This window comes from Armigeres subalbatus, unplaced genomic scaffold (genome assembly GCF_024139115.2).
Source record: "Armigeres subalbatus isolate Guangzhou_Male unplaced genomic scaffold, GZ_Asu_2 Contig459, whole genome shotgun sequence".
Taxonomy (NCBI): Eukaryota; Metazoa; Arthropoda; class Insecta; order Diptera; family Culicidae; genus Armigeres; species Armigeres subalbatus.
Window position 1 is genome coordinate 92,700 of NW_026943215.1, and position 21,689 is coordinate 114,388.

Below are 21,689 nucleotides of genomic sequence, written 5' to 3' on the forward strand. Positions count from 1 at the left end.
CAAAATCGGATTGCTCACTGTGCTGTGGTTCGCAAATCGAATGACTAAGTGCACTCGCACCCCACCGTTTGCTGTTCTGCGGCAAATCCATCCACCGCCCTTCGAACCGCATAAAATAAAAGGTCATCAAAGTCTCTTGGGAAAATCGTGCATCTCGTCTCGGTCGTCTTCGTCGTCGTCGCGCGTTTGCTCCGCTGGCGCAGTCACCCGACCGGCCTCGATTGGCCTTCAGACCCCAGTGCAGATCCCAGACCTTCCCTACTTTGCTTCTGTTTAATCGCGGTGCGGTGCGGATCCGTTGCAAGTAGACAGGTCGCTTTTAGCAGATCAGAGTGGATTAGTGTTAATTGCGATGAATTGATTCATGCTGTTGTGATCGTCCATAATACATCCGAATGTGCCAGCCACCAGCAACTTACACCAACCCGGACACTTTGACGCAACGTGGAACATCTGGCACTGGGTTCTGAGTCGGCGTAATAACCGCCGAGGATTTTGTCGCGACATGTGAAGTGGTTTGGGATATTGTCCAGACTGTAGCGTGGTCCGGACAGAACCGGCCATCGTTGCTGATAATTGCCGTCGTTAGGATGAGCGCTGAAAAGAATAGAAAGGAAATCATCTATTAGTATTAAATTATCTTGTGGGTAATCTTCTGAAAGCAAAAATAGTGTTTTAATATCGATTAGGTCTATAATCCATCTTGAAGTAATCGCTTCAGAATGGAATAGTTTCCTACCATCTTAGGCACGCGGATCTGGCCAATCAACAATATAATTTAGTTATAGATGTTTGGGTACATTAACCTAGCTTGCATAGTTATAGCTTTTGGGGATCAAAGTCTTTTTCTGCAATAAGGTATCGACTGTGACCCGTTACATGGGATCGCGTGAAATAGTGGAGTAAATCGAGTCATATTGTCAGGTTCTCCTCAGTGATAATATGACCCCTGACCGAACCCTGAAGAAGTTGAGCCGTTACTGGCATCTGGCTGCTGAGGCAGAAGAGTGTTATAGGAATTTTTGGAAATATTCAAATCAGAGTTGAATGATGAAAGTGGATTGTTTTTACCTTTCTCGTATACTAAGTATACATAAAGGCTATATGATCACTCCAAAACCTAACTTTTGATAGAAGAAGTGTTATATACAAATCGACTCAGCTCGACGAATTGAGGTGATGTCTGTTTGTGTGTATGTATTTTTTTTTCTTCCTAAACAATGGAGGGAGGCAGGACTGCATCCTCGACCCGCTAAACCGTTTCCATTGTCGCCAAGCCCATCGTCCCTCCGGTACAACCAGATAGTAATGCTTCAAAGGGGGGTCAGTGCACAACGCACTCTGAGGTTAGCTGCGTGTCCTTGCAGCATCGAACATCGTGACTCGCTTTTTAGAAGAACACCATGGCGATACGATGCCAGCGCATTGCCGGCTTTCCAGGTGGCCTTACCACGTCATATGCCCTCGGAAGGTGGGAAGGTCGACTTCGCGCTCGCTTCCCTCTGCACGACTGGTATCAAGAATGATGATGCCGCGTGCACAAACTGACCTCTCTGCGATAGGGCATATTCGCCAACACAGAGGAACTTGCCGACGCGGTGCCTACGCCTGCCCTAGCCTTGACGAGGACCCTTTCCGTCCTCGGCTCGGAACCCGCAGGTTGACCGACGCCGCTATAGCGGCGATACCTAGTTGTTCTTCGCGCGGCCTTGTTCGATAAAAGGATCGAATTTGACCACAGGGCACCGGTATGACCCATGATGCCGACTCCGAACCCTTGGACCCTCTTATTTGCGCCTGAACCAGCCATTCCTCGAGTCCACGCGCCACCTTCTGTGTAGCTCCGAGACGATTTGGACGATAGCCGATAAAACGGCGTTCCAGCCAACTTCATCTTTACATCCTCGAACCAGGTTGTTCCGGGTAGTGTCCAGACCACATGTGGCCACGCATTGTGCGAAAACGCGGGCCGCCGTTTCCTCTAAACCTGCGCAACCGGACACCTGGTGAAGCTGCCCCCATACCTCAGTATGGACAGAGTGACACTAGCAAGAAGCTTGCGCTTGCTGGCATAAACGCAGAGCTATTGGACATCATCCGGGACAATGCCACTATAGCAGTGGAGGCACGCTTGCAGGCGTAATTGACGTGGCTACCAAAGGTGAGCTTATCGTCGATCATTACCCCAAGAGTTTGATGGAGCATTCAGAGGTGACCTGCAGTTGCTCGCCCTTATCACCGCTTGTTGCTCCGACTTTCGGTTGTTAACAACAACCACCTCAGTCTTGTGGTGAGCGTTCTAACTGCCTGAACTCATCCACTCCTCCACAATTGCGATCGAGTGGGCTGCAGTCAATTTCACTCTTCGATCGATTCGCCGTAGAACTCAGCGTAATATCGTCAGCGATGCCGACGATTACCACGCCCACGGAACTTCAACCTCGAGACAGCGTCGCTATGACGTTCCATAACACCGGACCCAGTATGGAACCTTGCGGAACTCTTGACGCACCTGACCGCCTCCGTGTCGTATACCAGTACTCGATTCTGGAAGTAGCTGAGAGTTTTGTGCCGGTCGAATTCCAAGACGGGGAGCGCACCTGCAATAGCGCGCCAACTGGCACTATTGAGTGCATTCCTACGTTGGTCGAGAGTTACTACTGCACAATAACAATCTCCTCTCCTCTTACGCTTGATAGCTATCTCCGCGGATTTGGTAACCGACAAGATAATGTCTACGGTCGACTTATCCTTTCGGAAGCCAAACTGGTTACTCGATAGACCATCCGCACCCTCCGTGCGTGTTAACAATCTGTTGAGGATGATCTTCTCGAGCACTTCCTGCCGTATCAAGCAGGCATATTGGTCTGTATGCCGACGGATGCCCTGGTGGTTTTCCCGCCTTTGGCAAGGACCAGGATCTGCCTTTTCCATGCTTCAGAGAAGACTCCCTCGTTTGGGCATCTCTGCATGACAGATCTGAACATCTCGGGAGCCTCAGCAATGGCCGCTTTGATGGTTAGGTTCGGAATACTTTCCGGTCCTGGCGCTTTATCTACACTAAAGGACTGTGCAATCTCCGCAAGTTCCGCCACGGTTACTATTCCCTCGTCGAGCACCTTGGCCTCTGGCAGCTCCACAAAGTGAGGCCAGGGACTTGTGTCATATCGTGAGAAGAGCCCCGCGGTGATCCTTCCAGCATATCTGAAGACGCTCTGTAGGGGCCATCGCCACGTGTATTGGCTATTACGACCCTACCTAGCAGCACACATGTTTCATAGGTTACTGCAACTTATATGTGACCAGATTTAGTCACAATCAAGTTGCTACAACCATTTTTGTCTAACTTGTGCTGCTCGGGTATAGGCGTCACCCCATGGATTCGCGTTGGCACTTTGACACAGGCCCTAGAAGCAGGCTTTTTGCTTGATCTAATTCTGTCTTTAGAGCGGCTCTAGTCGCCACTCGTCGTTCAATACGCTACTCTTCTGCATGCTCGCTGCATCCGCCTCCGTGCCCAGGGAAGGCGCGGCGCAGGTTCGTAATTGCTAAGCGGTGGCCTCCATCCTAGGGTGGACTTTCCAGGCATGGTGTCGCGCACGCGCAGAGTACTGTTACCAGCCGTTCTCCGCCCAGACCGAGAGTATTGTGCTGCGGCGAGGCGCTATCACCACCGGCCTACGCCCTATCAAGTTAGACGTCAAACAATTTAGCATACGACGAACTGCTCGATCGACCATCGAGGAGGCAGTAGCAGCTGCAGAAGAAGACTCCGTTGATTTTGGCAATGACTGGGTATTTCCCGTTGTCGATATCGCCGCCATTTTAGACAACCCTTTTAGACACGGTGACCCAATTACTCTCCTGGCGGGTACCCGGTAAAGATCTGCTATGATGGCGATATATCGTCCTCCATTCAGCACTCGTCTGACACAGAGTTGCTGGGCTGCATCACAGTGGTTCAGGTTTAGTACCTGCACTGTGATTTTGCAGCACTTAAACGCGGTACTTCGAACCCCCCATGGGTGGTTGCTGTTCGCAGCTTTGCTGGAACAAATGAAACAATTGGGAGGGTTTCGCAGCATTGTGCCTTATGTCCTCCAATCCGCAGCGTCGGCAGAGTTTGCTTCTGTCAGGGCCTTTGCGTCCCATTGCTTGTGAACCGGTTCCAGGCACTTTGAAGCAAACTTCGAGTTGTTCGATGCTCCACAGGGCACACCGACCATCCCACCTTGACGCTCCTTAACTGACTACTTTGGAGGCGTCCGCTGCAGATAGCGAACCAATGCTCCTGTGTCCCTGCCGGACCTTTCCATAGCCAAACGGCTGCGGTGGCTTCTCCAATTCATGTCGCCACAGTGCCGTGACGAGCTCTTCGACTTCGATCTCGTCCAGGTCTTTAACTCTTAGATTCACCTCCGTCGAGTGCCCCTGACCGTCTCGCCTAGGACTTCCTCTGCCAACTTCTTGTAGGCGGCACCTTTTGCGAGATACCCGCTTCAGCTCGAGGATCATCTCGCCCGTCTGGGTACGTCTTATTCGATGCGTCGGCGCCAAGTTCACCGAGCTTGACGTCATCCTCATCGCCTTCAAGACGTCCGAGTACTTAGTCCGTCCGCCTTGATGACTAGGGCATCGCCCCTGGAGCGATTAGCGCCTACCCTAGATTTATTGCTACCCTCATTCGGCTGGGCCTTCTTTCGGCCATTGACGTCTTCGGTTTCCTCTTGTTCTTGACCAAGGTCCAGGAGGCATCATCCCCCTCATTTCCTGGTCTGGTGCGGCTGAGAGCTCAGCCTCGCCGTAACCCCTTACTACGTCTTTTCCTGGGTGGAGACCTTTCCAGGTCCTTCCTCCCCGGTTTTGAGGTACCTGGCCGGGGTCTGGCTTCCCAGCCCCACTACCCTTGTTCCGGGTAGTAACCCTCCGCGTTTTGAAGCGGCCCCCCGAGCCCACCTGGAGACTGTCTCCCTGTTTTGTGTCTGCTCCGAGCAGTCACCCCTGACGTGTCCGTGAATACTTGAGCCTTAGTCTGCAGACTTTGGCACCACGTCTTTGCTGGCACGCCCTCGATCGATTCGACTTGCTCGAGTCCGCGAATCTTGGGCCCAGTCTGGTAAGACCTCGACTCCACGGATTTCACGGGTTCGCACTTGGCCGTCCGACCGCCTCTCCAGCTTGGCGTCCAACATCGACTTTTGTTTCAGCTAGCCCCTGAGGTCCTTACTGATATTATGCTTCGATGACGCAAAGTCGATGATGCGTCAGCTGCCTGTCGCCACCTCGGGCCGAAAGCCAATCGCGTTTACGGTTCATCGCCCTCACAAGCCATGGGCCGCCATAACCTCTACCGGCGTTGCCGAGGAGAAGGTTATGACCCACGCAGCGCTGCGCACCGAGCTGCCGACTATTGCCTCTGGCCCCTAGGCGAAGACCTGAACAACCCACTCTTGCGAAGGGTTGTAGCCTACACTACTACCACTAATTGAAAGTTTATTTGGTTTTCCATTTTGATCCCAGAGTGCTTGGGAAAAGAGTCCACCACGCCAGAGTCAGCATGACGCGATCCAGCATGACCAGGCCAGCATGACGCGGTAAGGGACAATTACTGTGGAGGGTGCCCAGGTACCCCACAGGCTCAGTTAAAACCAGCCCATTATTTCACCCCTGGCCATGCATCCCCAGCACAGGTCGCTGACACCTTGGTATTAGGGGTTAGAACGATGATTCTTGGTCCCCTTGGTCGCACCCCTTCACTTCAGCTGATGTCAAAAGGACAACAGTGCCCAGGCTGCACTACCGTCGATGGTCATCGAAAGACCCGTGGAAGTGTGAGGTTGGAACTTGTGAGGACCAGAGCTGTGTAGGTCGCTCCTTCCCAGATGTAAACTCACCAATTCGTAGCCCGTGTGTATGTGTGTATGTGTACACTTTTTGGAACTTAGCGTTATCCGATTTACTCGCAACAAGTTGCATTCGAATGGGTCCCATTTTTTTGCTATTGAAAATTGGCCCGATCGGACATTAAATTTCTGAATTATTGAAAAATCATTGTTTTTCCCAAGGGTTCTTGATTTAGAAACAATCTCAGAAAGATTGTAAACTTTCACTTCGATTCTGTTAACGCCCAACACAAAACGCACTTTATATCGTTTTCCATCAACCTAGGTATCAGCAGATATAATATATTACCAATATAGTCCACTCTGGCTGATTTCGAAAGACAACACAGTAGCACCGCGGTGTCGCAAAAAGTAAGTAATGTACACTGAGCGAAAATATCAGCCGAAAACGACTGATTCATAATGCCCTCATCTTTGAAACAGCTCATCCTATAGTTCATCCTATAGCTCATCCTATATTGAGTGAAGATTAAAATAACTGCCCCCCATGACGACAATCATTCAACGACGAAATGTTTCTAAGATGCTGCCATACCACAGTGGTGATCGAGGTGAGGTGCATCAATCAGAAACTTTTCACGCAGCAGCAGGGTCGCCATGCTCTATGTTGAGAAAAGGAGAAATTGCGGAACATTATCACGGTAAGTCAGAAGCGAATAATATTTAAATAGTGATCCGGAATCGCAACTCTATCAGCAAAACATTTATTTGTAGGAAAAGTGCATCGTGTCGTCATAGCGGCAGGAATCATGAAGACAGGTAGCATCGAGAACTTTGGACACCATCATGGGAACAGTGAGCTGCATACCTGCTACTAAATATCGGCCAATTTATTCAACAGTGCACCAAGAATAAAACACTGAGTGATTCACTAATTGCTTATTTGCCAACGTGAGATACACGATGGAAACATTTTCGCTACTTTAATACATAATAGCTAAATGTCACCCGTTAGAACAACTCTATAATGTACATGTAAAAACATGAAATGCGTGTATAAAAATAAACAATAAGAAAATAATAATGTGTTTAATTTTTTAGATTCATCCTCTGATCCATCTATTTCTAGTAATTGAAAAGTAATCGGCTTGAAAGATCATTCCTTCATTTTCGAATTATATTCCTTTGAAAGGCGTTTGCATCACACTCAAAAACAATGTTTCTATCATACAGTTCCAATAGGAAAATCTTCCGATTCCCATATGACTGTTCATGAATGTGTGTCATCCACCATCAATCAACGAACGACTATCATCCGAAAGCGGATGACAATCGTTAAGGGCGGGGAATAAATTTTCAGTCGTTCTTGAGCGGATGTTTTGGTTCAGTGTAGTGAAGAGACATTCAGGGTGTTTAAACGTGTGATGCAATATGCAGTATAACATTTCAAAATAATATGCTAGAAATCATCCTATGACCCTATTTTGATTTTAGAGTTCAAAATAAATTTTCGAAAATGTAATTCAAATAGTTGTTAAATGTTAAATAAAATAAAAAAATAAAATGTTAAATTAGTGTAATTTTTGCAATCATCGCAACCCTTGGCTATCGTTTTCAGGCGTTAGTTGCCTTTTGTGACGCAAGATGGTGTGATTGTGCTGTCCGTTGCCTAATGTATGGAGAATAACGAAGTGGACTATATTGTTAATATACTATATTTGGTATCAGGTATCAGAACCAGAGCATAAAATATTCACTTTCATGAAGCACATTCACTCCGACTTTTGACATTCGTGTTTTGATTATTCAAAAAGAATGACTTACTCTAGTTACTTTTTCATAAATTCATTCAATTGATTACCACTGAGTATGTAGTAACTGCGCGCGAAAAACAAAAATTAGCCTTGATTATATTGACATTTGACGCTTAAAATGCCCTCAATTAACCCTTAAAGGCGCAAGGCGATTTTTTTAGAAATCGTCGAAAGTATTTTTAGCGTAAACTACCATCAATTAACATTAAACGTATTTTCGGTTTGTTGTTTTAAACAACATTGCGCAGGGTTAAACGTCGGATTAGATCTATGCGTATATTTATTTAAATCATCAAAATGGTTCAGTTTTACGATTATTTAATAATTTGTAATATCTAAATAATACTACTGACCCATATTCATTCTGAAAAATGACGGTGCAGAGCCGAATATGAATATGTTTAGAAGTGAAGTGACAAAGAAGGCCGATGGGCTTCATAAAAATAATCGAATATTTACAGCTCTGATCAGAACGTCGGCTCAGGACCCAAGTAACATTTTAAGTTTTATAACACACTTGAAGACTATAATTCACTCTACAAGAGTATAAAACCAGCATATAGCCAAAATGTTACTTGGGGAGGCACGTTCCCCTCAATTTTGGAGATTTGTGCCATCGTTCTATGGCCTTTCTCATCATTTACCTGACGGAAAAGGAAGTGAAAAGGGTTAGGAAGAGGAAGTGAGTTGAAAAGGAGAATGGAACAGTTTCTGGAGAAGGATGATACAATACAATACATACGATGCATTTTGTAATACGAATGAATGCGCTAAACATATACTGGATAAGTCACACAATGCAAATGCATATGATATACATTTATGGGAAAGCCAATGTAGACTACACGCATTAGTTGGGACTAAAGAGAGGTGTCAAAAAACACTGAGGACGTAAAATGGACGAACGTCAAAGACGAAACACAGAGTGCATTGTGAAACGCATAATGCGAATCCATATATGTGACAATTTGTTGAAAAACTAAGTAAAAGCATATTCATAACCCCACCTTGTTTTACTCCTGTGATTCACAAGAGTAGCCGAAGCCGAACGTCAAAAAAACACAGAGCACACAGGCACAAAGTACAGCGTAAAAAAACACATAATGCGAATCCATAGGGGAGACTGGGTAGACTTGATCCCCTTTTCTGATTTCGGATGTATCACAGCCAAAAGTAAATAAACATACTCACACAGACTCTCTAAGGAATATAGTATTTAACTTTACTGATGTATGACAGTCCTTAAATTTTGTTGTTATTGATACAAATCGATTTTTAGAGTGCTGTCAAAATCTACTTTTAAAATATTCGGGGAAATTGATCCTCCCAAGAACTTGCTTTGATAAAATTAGAAAGGTGCCTCAGATTTTTAAATATTTTCCTTCAAAATACGCGCAATTTTCGAATTGCTGTACGTATACATGAACGATTTTGTTATTGAATTGACAGCACATGAAATTTTAAAATTTGGGGAGACTTGACCCCTTTTCTATGATATCTACCCAATAAATAATTTTTTCTGCCAACCCTTCATCAAATCTGTCAAATCTACACAAAATTAGAAACCTGAGAACAGATTTATATTTTTTTGAATTTTTTCGACAAATTTTTATAAGACTGGGGGATTAAATGTCCCATATTGAGGCAATAACTTCAAATCCAAATATCCTAAAACTTTGATGGAATGTTGACATTTTCATCAGTAAAATCTATTCAAATTTATGGCTTTGTGCTATGAAAAACGAAAGCATTTGGTCATTGTTATGAAAAGTTATTCAAATTTTGGGCCAATAAAAAATCTTTAGGAAGGTCAAACATACAAACCAGCCTGCAGAATAAATAAGGTTGTCAATCTAAAAAATAACTCACCTTAAAGGTCATTTGTCTAGAGGATCTATATAAAAAATACTAGAACAAAACTACTTTAGTTTCCGATAAAACAGGGGGTGATCAAGTCTCCCCGGGGATCAAGTCTACCCACCTTCCCCTATAGGTGATAGTTTGTTGAAAAACTAAGTAAAACACATATTCATAACCCCACACTCACGTTGAGATTGAACAAGAGTAGCCAGCGAACGTCAAAGACGAGACACAGAGTACACTGTCAAAAACGCATAATGCGAATCCATGTAGGTGACAATTTGTTGAAAACTAAGGAAACACATATTCATAACGCCACCTTATTTAACCTCACGTTGATGAATAAGAGTAGTCGATCATCTCGAGAAGCAAAGTCAACTACGCCATATCCGGTTAGCGCAGCGAGGGCTAATACTGTGAAGTGGGCCCCGTCACAGGTCCATTTAGTTAGGTTCTATTAGACCCTAACCATTCATTCGTTGACACGTAAGCATAAAGCCGCATCACACCGAGAATTAGGGTCACCTGTATGGTGGACTTTCCACTGAACAGCCAGATAACCAATAGCACACAGCTATCTAGGCTCGTGGAGCGAAGGAATTGACATTTACGTCAACTCTCAATGTGGCCGAATAGCCCGGTAATGCGGTCCCACTATTGAAAATTGGCCCGATCGGACATTGAATTTCGGAATTATTGAAAAATCATTGTTTTTTTCTCAAGGGTCCTTGATTTAGAAACAGTCTCAGAAAGATTGTAAACTTTCACCTCGATTCTGTTGACGCCCAACACAAAACGCACTTGTATCGTTTTCTCAATCCCTAGAGCTCGTGATGGATATTGGTTGCCCTACCATCTTTAGAGCAGTTACTGAATCGTTGCATTTTGCTGTTTTTTATCTATTGCGTTTAATTGACAGGCGTGTATAACACTTAACGGAGCCGAGACTTTATGATATTTAAAACTATATCATTTTATTAACAGTTAGTAAGTAGAAAGGACATTGACCAAGATACTCGTGGTGACTAAGGTTAGATTGATGTCAAAACGGTGAGGTAGCGTCGTGCTCCAGTTGTGGTTCGTCAGGGAGCATCTTCCGGATGGCCAGAGCTCATGGTACACGGAACAATAAGACAAGGACAAGAAAAAACTTGAAAGGAAAAACAATGAAATATTAGATTTGATGTCAAACGAGCAAAGAAAGACATAGATAGCCTGCATATATACACATCCGATCCCCCAAAACACTTGTTACTTCCCGAGGGTTGTTTACCTCGGCCACAAGGGTATCCAATAGTTCTCTCTGAGGCGTTTTCTTAGCAATACCAAACTACGTGCTGATGTCATCGTAACTGGCTCCCACCTACATATTGCTATCGACAGGTTTATTCTATAGAGATGTGCGTTTAGTGAATAGTGATTGGACAAGCTCGACATCGTTCGGATGAAGCTCGACTTAAGTCCTCACCTCTGAACCACGCTCGCAGAAACTTTAGGACTATGGAAAAAGCCACCGTCCAAGTTCATTGTTTGACCAAATCATTTGCCAATTTGAAGAGTACTCTGACGGACTAATGGGAAAACTCGTTGTTCGAGATTGTCTATCATAAACTTCACCTTCCTGTGCCACCTTGCTAGCGAGTCGCCTTCTCATTGCCTAGATTAGGCAATGGATGGGCCCATACAAAGGTAATCTTGAATGATCTTTCGACAAATCACGCATCTGCTCTCTTATATTTGTAAGAAAGTAAGATGCTGCACAGGTTTCGCGATCGGAGTGCCTGATAGAACTAAGACTATCGAGATGATGAAATAATGGTCTAGTAACACTGTTTGTGGTTCATTTGTAAACTGCCTTCAGTTGTAAGGCAATAGTACGGAAGACGAAATTGCGTACATCTTAAAGCATGGACGTTTCTCGAAGTCGCAGAAATCCACCTTGAATGTGTTCTGGAGGAGTGTAACCAACAAAGTCGCCGTGTGCCGAACCAAAGCGATCGATAATGCTAATTTAAAGGAAACAAATTACAGTGAGCAGTCCGAAAGCAACAGCGGCTTCAACACTGGTGGTATACGATGTTTGCGCCATGGTTTGTAAAACCTTAAATTAAATTCATGGTCTATGGAATATCTTCAGTGTCACGTCTTGTTAATTCACAGGATTGTATGAACTGCTTAATATATATTATTGCAGAGTAGATGGCTAAGCGAAGGTTCATTTGGAGCGAAAAATATTTTTTTCTTTCGTTTACGGCACAACACATCATGCGATGCGACATCTCGATATATTAATATTATGTTTTTGCTTTTAATTCATTGATATTATCTCCAATCGTTCGACATTGTATCGCTGCATCTCAAAAAATCAAATTGAAGGGTTTACAATCCAACGCAGCCCAAAAGATAGCTTCCATTTAAAATCTCAACGAATCCATTCAACATCTATAATTACTAAATTACCGCGCCATAGCAATACGTAACTGAACGAAGCATACTGATAAACTCATTTTGTTCATATAAGTGTAGTCCACCGTGTGTATAAGTGTAGTGCCGATCCATAACGGCAACCATTCTTCTGGCTGATATATCTGCAATAGGAAAGATGTTTGCCAAATTTTATCAAAACATTTTGCTGATATATGTGTCAACAATAATAGTAATCCGATTTTGACATAAAATTTTACTGGTTTTACTGATATCCGCCAAAACGTTTACTGAAGTTTATTGACATTTCATGAACATTTTAACTATCACACAACTGCCGGCGATGTTTCTTCGAAGTTATTCTTCTTCAAAGTGCGAAAATAATTGATTATGCTTGGAATTGATTGTGCTTGGAGAAGAAAAAAGAGCGTTTTAAAATCGATTTGATGAAAAATATAATAAAAAAATTTCTAAAACATTTTTTTGCGTACACAATTTATCTAGAAAACAAATAGGGCAAATGACGGCTTCGGTAGGTTTTGTTCTATTATTGTCAGGGGGTTTTTGTTTACCAATTTTTTTAAATTTGGTCACAATATTTTTTGATATGCCAAGAATGTTTAGGCCAAATGTGAGCCTAATTAGTTAACCCCCTGACGATAATAGAACAAAACCTGCAGAAGCCGTCATTTTCCCTATATATAAAGATTTGAAATTCAAAATGTACGAAAAACCATTTAATCAAAGAGATTGGGTTCATCGTAAATCGAAGAAGAAAACAGAAAACAGAGTGCGGGTTTTCTCTTGTTTCGGACAGCAGAACCATCACGCGATCGGCCGAAATATTGTGTTCGGCATTGCACGGCCGGTAATAAAGTTAATCAGTTCAGTGCGTGTTTTCTCTTGTTTCGGACAGCAGAACGATCACGCGATATTGTGTTCTGGATTGCGCGGCCGATAATAAGAGTAGCCATCGAATAAGTAAGTGCAGTGCATGTTTTAGTCGTCGGGAAAGAAATAAGATGTCTATCTTGTATTCGGTGGCTCGTGCGCATGTTGTGCGCTGTTGAAAAAAGCGAGATCTTCAATAGTTTGCTGCCCGAGCAGGAGAAACTGTTTTTGAATAAATTGGCACCGAATCTTTCGATTTTTTCGATACGGATCAATGGTTTCCTGTGCGAAAACTGCTAGCCACGGTGCCCTGGTAGACCGTTATTATAAAATAAAAATGTCTATCAAAACCAAGTACAGGGCTCGATTCCTGTGCTAATTCTACACCTCTGGACCAATTTTTTTAAAAATCCTCGAGAATCTCGGAATTCTTGATTTGATGTTTTTAGTTAAGAAATTTCAAAAGAATCCATATAAGAATTCAATAATATCACCAAAAATCCAGATGAATCCACCTAGATAGATGTCCTTCAATTCTTCTTGAACATGCCAGTTGGAAGTAACCACCAGCTCTGCAGGGTTGCTGTCCGGCATTCTTGAAATATGGCCTGCCCATCGTACCCTTCCAGCTTTAGCTACCTTCTGGGTACTGGGTTCGTCGTAGAGCTGGGCGAGCTCTTGTTTCAACCTGTGTCGCCACACACCATTCTTTTGCACAATGCCAAAGATGGCCCTAAGCACGCTTTACCGTTATTAGAACCATTAATATTTACAACTGACTTATCTTACCAAACTGACTTAAGCATGTTTTTGTATGGCTAACTTGCTCGAGTTTGATATAAGTGTTGCTTTCAATGTTTAATAGAATGAAAGGTAAAAAATAATTTTAATTTTTTTATTTTCATAATGGAGAGAAGTAAGACCAGAGTTCGTGTAGAATAATAGTAGTTAGAAGCTATTATACTGGATCACAGCACTAATTAACCGATCTTTGCTGCCAAATCTTGTAAAAGTTCTAATCAACGGAATAGAAAAAGCATGTTTGATATGTAAGCCAAAACCTGCTCCGGTACCTCTACAGAGCCATCAATTGATTCCTCAAAACCATGCTCGAGTTTCAAGGAGTTGTATCTTGCGTACACTTTTTTTTAAATCATTCAGAACTTGCTGATTGAAATATTAATTAGAAAATTGTTAATGTTTAAGCAGAGTAATGCCGTAATCCGAAAGATCGGGATTCTGGTGACCTCTACGCAATTTGTTGATGCCCCATCTGTACTTGGTTCACCCATAAATTTACTCAACATGGTGCTTCTCGAGCAACTTAAAAATCGTATTAACAATTCCGAACTAGATATGTAGTGACGGAAATAAGCAAAGGCTCATTTTGTTTCTTTATTAAAGTGTTTTTAAAAGTTCAAAAATTGAATATTTCTTCGTCGTAACCGGAAACCCAAAAGAATATGCACAAAGCTTGTAAATTTTTTTCTTTCTTTTGTGCATTTTTTCTGTTGTTTTCCTTGGTTCTCGAGATCTCATTCTATTTGCCGAGCTCACTCGTAGCTTTTCCTTATCCCTATTTTTAGAGTCATTACAAGTCCGATGATCCTTTTGCGGGGAAATCTCAGAATATGATAAAGCTCCGTTAACTCAATTGTTACTGAGTTTATTTACCGCGTGAAAGTGTCGTTGAAGGATCCTTAGTCTATAGACTAGGAAGCGGAGCTCATTTGCGACGCAATTGAGTATCCGTGGAAAAAGTTTTCACGTGTTTTCTTTTTAAAAAAATCACGCTTCCGCAGAGTCAGTCGTGCGCATCCATTGAGTTGAACATCATCGGTGCCCCTCGCACCGCCTATCTCCGTGTCCTGTCCTGTCACGACCATTAACATGGTTGGGTCCAGTAAGCTTCGCGTCACGGTCAGTAATCGCAAACAGGCCAACGAGATGGCCATCTGTGAGCTTTTGAACAGCAGTGTGTGAGATCGCGGTGGTGGTGACGGATGGAAGTATGACATGCGACGATTTGAAACAAGGTTTCTTTCGTTTCAAGAACGTTTCTTTGCCTCCTGTTGCGATACTGCATTGCAAACAAATGTTTTCGGTGTCGTAGGAGGGAGAGAAGCGGATTTATTCCCCGTCTGACTCTTTCTGCGTCACCTTCTCCGGGTCCGCGCTACCTGACTACGTAGTAATTGGTAATCTTCGGCTACCTGTTCGGCTGTATGTACCGAAGGTGATGAATTGTCTTAATTGCAATTAATTGTCTTAACCGCTCAGTACTGCTGCAATAAACCTCGCTGTGCATCATGCGGAGAGAAGCATGCGGATGGCGCGTGCAAGACGGCACCGAAATGTGTCTATTGTAATGAAAGCCCTCCCCATGATCTTGAAGCTTGTCCAACGTACATACAGCAGCAAATTCACCAGAAACGGTCTCTTCAGCAGCGTTCTCGGCGAAGCTACGCCGAGAAATGTTGAGGGAGGCCGCTTCTCCAGTTGTTTTTGACACCATCTGCTTTGGACGATAAAGATAGTTCTGACTCCGAAGCTGGGAATGTGGCTCCCTTTGTTTTCAATGGCTCAACGAGGAAAAGAGGAAACAGAGCCAGCAACCCCCGAAAATCCAAGAAAGCAGCTGCAAAGTGAGCCCCAACCCAACATAGACCAATTCACCGCGGGAGGAAATACTCAAAACGTTCTACTTTTGTGATTTCACATCAGGATGATCGAGAGTTTCCACCGCTTCCAGAAACATCTAAAATCCCAGATGCCCCAATTTTTTGCGATTTCTCAGCCAGAAAGAGAACATAGAGAGCGAGCAGAAAAACCTCCGAGCGCTCCAATGTTTACACTTTCTGGCATCGTGGAGCTCATCCTCAACTTCTTTGATGCTTTCGACCCGGTCGATCATGCGCCGATGTCTGGCTGTCGCATGTCAGGTGGCTATCCGAGGAAAACACCTCGCCTCGATATATCTTCTCCAAACACCGCGATATCTCGTAGAGATCTCTCGCACATCTGCTCGAGCTCATTTATTATTATCGCTCTTTCCATTTGTTCGAGCTCATTATCGTTGGACTATACTTGGAAGGTGGTTCAAGATCCCCATGGTAGTAATCATTTGCCGATCGAAGTTTCGATTTCCAATGGACATAATCAATCTGTTTCTATCGACCTCTCATATGACTTCACGAATCACATCGATTGGGAAAATATGCAGAGGCCATCATTGATGGCGTACAGTCGATAGAAGACTTTTCCCGCGAGAAGAATACGAATTCGTATCCCAGTTGATCCTTGACAGCGCTCTTCAGGCACAACGCCGGCCAGTGCCAGGAGCTTCGGTTCGTAGGAAACCACCCAGTCCGTCCGTGGTGGGATGTCGAGTATACGCAACTTCATCGCAAGAAATCCGTCGCGTTCAAAGCATTTTGGAAACACGGTTCGATCGTTCTTCACAAAACGGTACATCGCGCTCACTCTTGTTGAAGGTTTATCGCGCGAGACCTCAATGAGAACTCTGTGGACCGTCGGGAGAAGAATGCGCAACGCGTCGTCCGTAAACGAAGATCGTGAAAGTTCGTCGCGTTGGATACTCGACTTCGCAAAGAAAGTTTGTTGGCGGATTCGGATTCGGTACCGGTGAAGCAAGAGTTACGTGATGCTTTTACTGACAGGGATGATATGGATCGTCCCTTTTCGATGTGTGAATTCTCACTTGCTCTCCTTTCATGTAACAATTCCGCTCCAGGGATGGATAGAATCAGGATCAATTTGGTTAAAAACCTCCCAGACGTCGCGAAGAGGCGCTTATTGAGCTTGATCAACCAGTTACTGGAGTGCAACATTGTTCCGGATGATTGGAGGCAAGTGAGGGTGATAGCCATCCAGAAGCCCGGAAAATCTGCGTCGGATTATAATTCGTATCGCCCAATCGCGATGCCGTCCTGTCTTCGGAAATTGTTGGAGAAGATGATTCTCTTCCGGCTAGACAAATAGGTAGAATCGAATAATTTTTTGTCAGATACACAATTTGGTTTCCGCAGGAGCAAGGAAACGAACGACTGTCTTGCGTTGCTTTCTTCAGAAATTCTGCTTACTTTCGCTAAAAAGGAGCAAATGAGCTCAGTGTTTTTGAACATTAAGGGGGCTTTTGATTCAAACTTCATGCGTGTGGATTTTCACCAATTTTAAACAATTATTTGTACAATTTGTTGTCAGAGAAGCGTATGAGTTTTTCTCATGGTGACTCGGCAACTTCACGAATTAGCTACATGGGTCTCCCTCAGGGCCTCATGTTTAAGCCCCTTCTTTACAATTTTTACGTCAGAGACATTGATGAATGTCTCATCAGAAAAATATATTAAGCTCTTTTGTGGAATGTATTAAACCGTCTAAGACGAATTAAGTACCGCCCATTTAATTCCACCAGTTAATTTTCGTTATCTTTGCAGATACGTATTTCGACCACAACTGTGTGGTCGTCTTCAGTGTCTTGTACTTGACTCGACAAGTCTAGACAATTTATCCACTAGGGCTACTATGCTGGGTATCGAATTCTCTCCGAAGAAAACTGAGATGGTTGTCTTTCAAAAAACATAAGCCGACCAAGTTTCCTGCTCCAACTGATGGGTAAGACAATCACTCATAGCATGTCTTCTAAATACCTCGGGGTCTGGTTCGACTCGAAATGTACCTTCGGGAAGCACATTGTGTATCTGACACAAAAATGCCAGACACGGATAACCTTCATGCGATCCATCACCGGAACATGGTGAGGGAGCGCATCCCGAAGCTCTTATAACGTTGTCTCGAACAACCATTTTGTCGGTCCTCGAATACGGCAGTTTTTGCTTTCAGTCTGCGGCTAAAACACACATGCTGAAGCTTCAACGGATTCAGTACCGTTGTCTCCGTATCGCGTTAGGGTTGTGCGGGGAATTCGACCCATACGATGAGCCTGGAAGTACTTTGCGGGAGTACTGCCGTTGACAGATCGTTTCGCGGAATTATCGCTCCGGTTCCTCATCCGCTGTGAGGTTCTCAATCCATTGGTCATTGTTGTTGCTGGAGGTCACATATGTTGCTGGAGGTAAGCCCATCTTCGGTTGACACCAACCGTGCTAACTTCTTAGACTCTTACAGTTCCTCTGTTACTTTTGATCTGTCCATGAAGCAGGAGGTTCATGGAATACCAGACTTCCTTCGTGCGGAGGTCATACCTCCATTATTTGCAAGCAAATACGGGCATGCCAGCGAGGAGAGAAGCTTTTTTACAGACGGGTCAAAAATAGATGACTCCACTGGTTTCGGTGTTTTTAACGTTTTTCATAGCGCCTACTTCAAGCTGAAAGAGCCTAGTTCCGTGTATACCGCTGAGCTAGCAGCTGTACACTATTCACTTGAGCATATTGCATCCCTACCTCCTGACCACTTCTTTATCTTCACCGACAGTCTAAGTACCCTGGAGGCTGTTCGGTCAATGAAACCTGTAAAGCACTCAGCGTATCTTCTAACCGGGATACGGAAAGCTTTGAGTGCTATCAAAACGGTCATTCACAATAATGGCTTGGGTCCCTTCTCATTGCTCGATCCCGGGAAATGAGAGCGCGGACTCTTTGGCTAAGGTGGGCGCTATGGAAGGTGATATTTAAGACCGGAAAATCACCTTCGATGAGTTTTTCACATTAGTTTGTCAAGAAACCTTGAACAGCTGGCAACAGAAATGGACAAATGGGGGGTTGGGTAGATGGCTGTATTCAATTCGCCCGCATCTTGTCTGTTGTTCCCCATGACGAATGTTTTCCTCTTGTTCTGCATTTCAATGTGTGTCGTTAATCCCTTCCGTAAATCTTCCTCTCGTTGTTGTCTCCCAAAAAAATGTTTTTTTATCCCGTTACAGATGCGAAACATGGCGAAGAATGTCAACTTTGTGAGCATCAGCATTGTAATTACTTAAGTACCCTAAAATCCTTTTCCTTTCCTACTGTATTATTGTGTTCCCTAACCTCGACCAAACCGCGAGTCTTTCAGTTCCCCAAAACTAAACTATGTATAAGAATCAAGAAAAGTATTGTAAAACCTGATTTCGGCTCCGTAACGCTTCACGGCAAATGAGCCTTCCAAATAAACGAGAGATTTAAAAAAATAATAATGATGAACAACTACCCCAGTCAACACAAGATCGTATATGTTGTCACATAAGATGCTAAAAAGGGGGCCATATAGATACTTCCCCATACAATATGTACGTATATCGCCTCCACTTTAGCATCTTATGTTGCATCATATACGATTTTGTGTTGACTGGGACACTACTTTAAACAAATATTTAAGCTGTTGGTTTTTTCATCAATTTTTTCCATACTCCAATCTTTACTTATGATGCTCGAATACATTTGTGAATACAATAAAAAAATACAAACTTTAATCTGAATGGCATTCAACAAAGAATCTGCAGCCTGCACGTGAATTCATGAATGGTTCTGAACGAGAGGTAGCATTCTTGAAAATAGACGGCTTCAAGCCATACAAAAAACATACCTACTAAGTCAGTTTGCTTGAGCTTAATCAGTTGTAATTTAAAAATATATATATATATATATATAATTGTAATAAAGGCAACAAATGCAAACTGGTTGAAAACAACTTGGACCACTTTTTGGGCGGCTTTGAAGGTATTTTGGGGATATTATTGAATTAAAATATAGATTCTTTTAAAATTTCCTAATTAAAAATTTCAAATCAAGATTTCTCGAGATTCCTCCTAGGGATTTTTCAAAACATTGGTCCAGAGGTGCACAATTACCACAGGAATCGATCCCTGTACTTAGTTTTGATGGACATTTTTATTTTATAGTAACGGTTCATGGGCACCGTGGCTAGCAGTACTCCATAAATGCTCTTCAAAATACATGCACATAAGTAATTTTCTATACAATCCTGAACAATTTTTTCTTGCCAGAATACGTAGTTTTGTACACTTAAAATAATTCGTTGAATTCGGTAAAATTTTACCGAAATCTCAACAGCAGAACGGTTCGGTAATAATTTTACAGATTTTTGTCATTTTTTCCATTGTCCAACTGTCAAAATAACTGAATATCAGTAAAATTATTTACCGAACAGTTCTGCTGTTGAGATTTCGGTAGAATTTTACCGAATTCGGCAATTTATTTTAAGTGTGTGGACGAGGATTCAGAATATATAAAAAATCTCATTTTTGCCAAACATGTTTCTCAAACAAACGGTTCAATTGTATGTTTTTTTGTTCCTGTACATGAACAATAATGAATTTGGTATAATAATAATTTTCACTAAATACGAAAAAGAATATATACATAACATTTGGTTATGTGCTGGACAGTAAAACATTTACCGAGGTCCTCAGTAAGGAATGACATTTGTCATAATTTATAACTACCGATCCACTCAGAAAATGTATTTTTGCTAAGAAGATGCCGAACGCTCGACTGTGCGAATCTTCTCCATTTTTTTGCTGAGTTTCGGTAATAAAATTAAGTATGTATATTTCTGAAACTACGGTACTGAAATTGAAAAATCAACTCTGGGTATTACACCGATAATCAACTATTCTACGGCAAAGATTCAAAAATAAAATCCTCAACTTTTAAACTTAATATTCTGCCGTAGAAGTTCATTTTCATGAACTATTGGCTGAAATGTCAATAGGCTACATTTTACATGCAACAATTTTTGGTAATATTGACAATTTTACGTCGAAAAAAATCGCCTAAAATCTTCACCCTTTGTTCCTTTCCGAGGTGAAAGAGCACCAATGCCGGATGAATATTCATCGTTCGTCTATTATTCAACTTAATGTGGGTTGGTTTTGCTTTTCGATATGTCGGAAAGGTATCCCCATTGACTGCATCATCGAAGGACATCAGCTAAGGTCGATAAATTATTCATGTTCGATGGGAAAGATAACGTCCCAGTGTTGTTCTCGGAGGCATCAAATCTTGGCCAGTCGTTCTTTTCAGAAAAAGTAGCTCATGAATATTTTTGCCATATATTCTTTGATTGGTTTTGGATGTTGGGTATTGGCTTCTCTTCGAGTGTGGTGACCAGGAGAAATTCTTAAATGTCTTGTGGCTGTTGACACCAGGTCATCCATGGTTCGACACCTAATGGGCAATAAGACACTTAACAAAAAGTACTCATGACCTCCAGCTGTCTGCAGAATATCTTGTCCTGTCTCCAAATTGCTCTTATTACCCTGCAAGTGACAGAAACATTACTTTATCACCTCCAATGCCATCACGTAATCATCATAATTTCATATTTTCATATCGCGCCCCATTTGCAGCAATTACTCCTCAGTTTGCGACGTAAGCCCACCTTTCCTTCGCTTGTTCTCCAGCTAACACCAGGAAAAAAAGTGTAAAAATGATAATCTGTTAATCATTGCAGTCCATATTCCACGCCATGCTCGACAGGGAAATCAAATACAGGTGGCTGCTTGAAGAGCACACGCTCCCGTCCGTTTGGTGTCGCGAAATAAGGACGGATGTACATTGAAATGTTTGACGACCTGTCGCCGCCACCACTGCCGTCGTCGTTGAACTTCCTCACCTCGCCGTAAGGATGATGGTGATGCACCCTCACGCAGAGTGTGTCCTTTTGTTTATCGGCGAGCATTGCTTCATATTTTTCGGCGGTGTAGAATCTGTTTAACGTCGTGGGATGATCATTTTTTCTGGCTGCCAGACTTGCAAATGAGTCTTTGAGAGATGTTGGAATGCACCTGAACGGAGGTGACAATATTTGGATACATCTGGAGCAGATTTTCCTGAATCTCGATAACTATGTCAACCAAAACCAAACCAAAACC

The 21,689-nt window shown here is 43.1% G+C and overlaps 1 pseudogene; it reads right to left on the bottom strand.

Moving 5' to 3' along the window:
- LOC134204217 (uncharacterized) overlaps positions 1-21,689 on the bottom strand; it is a 92,845-nt pseudogene that overhangs the window by 62,347 nt on the left and 8,809 nt on the right.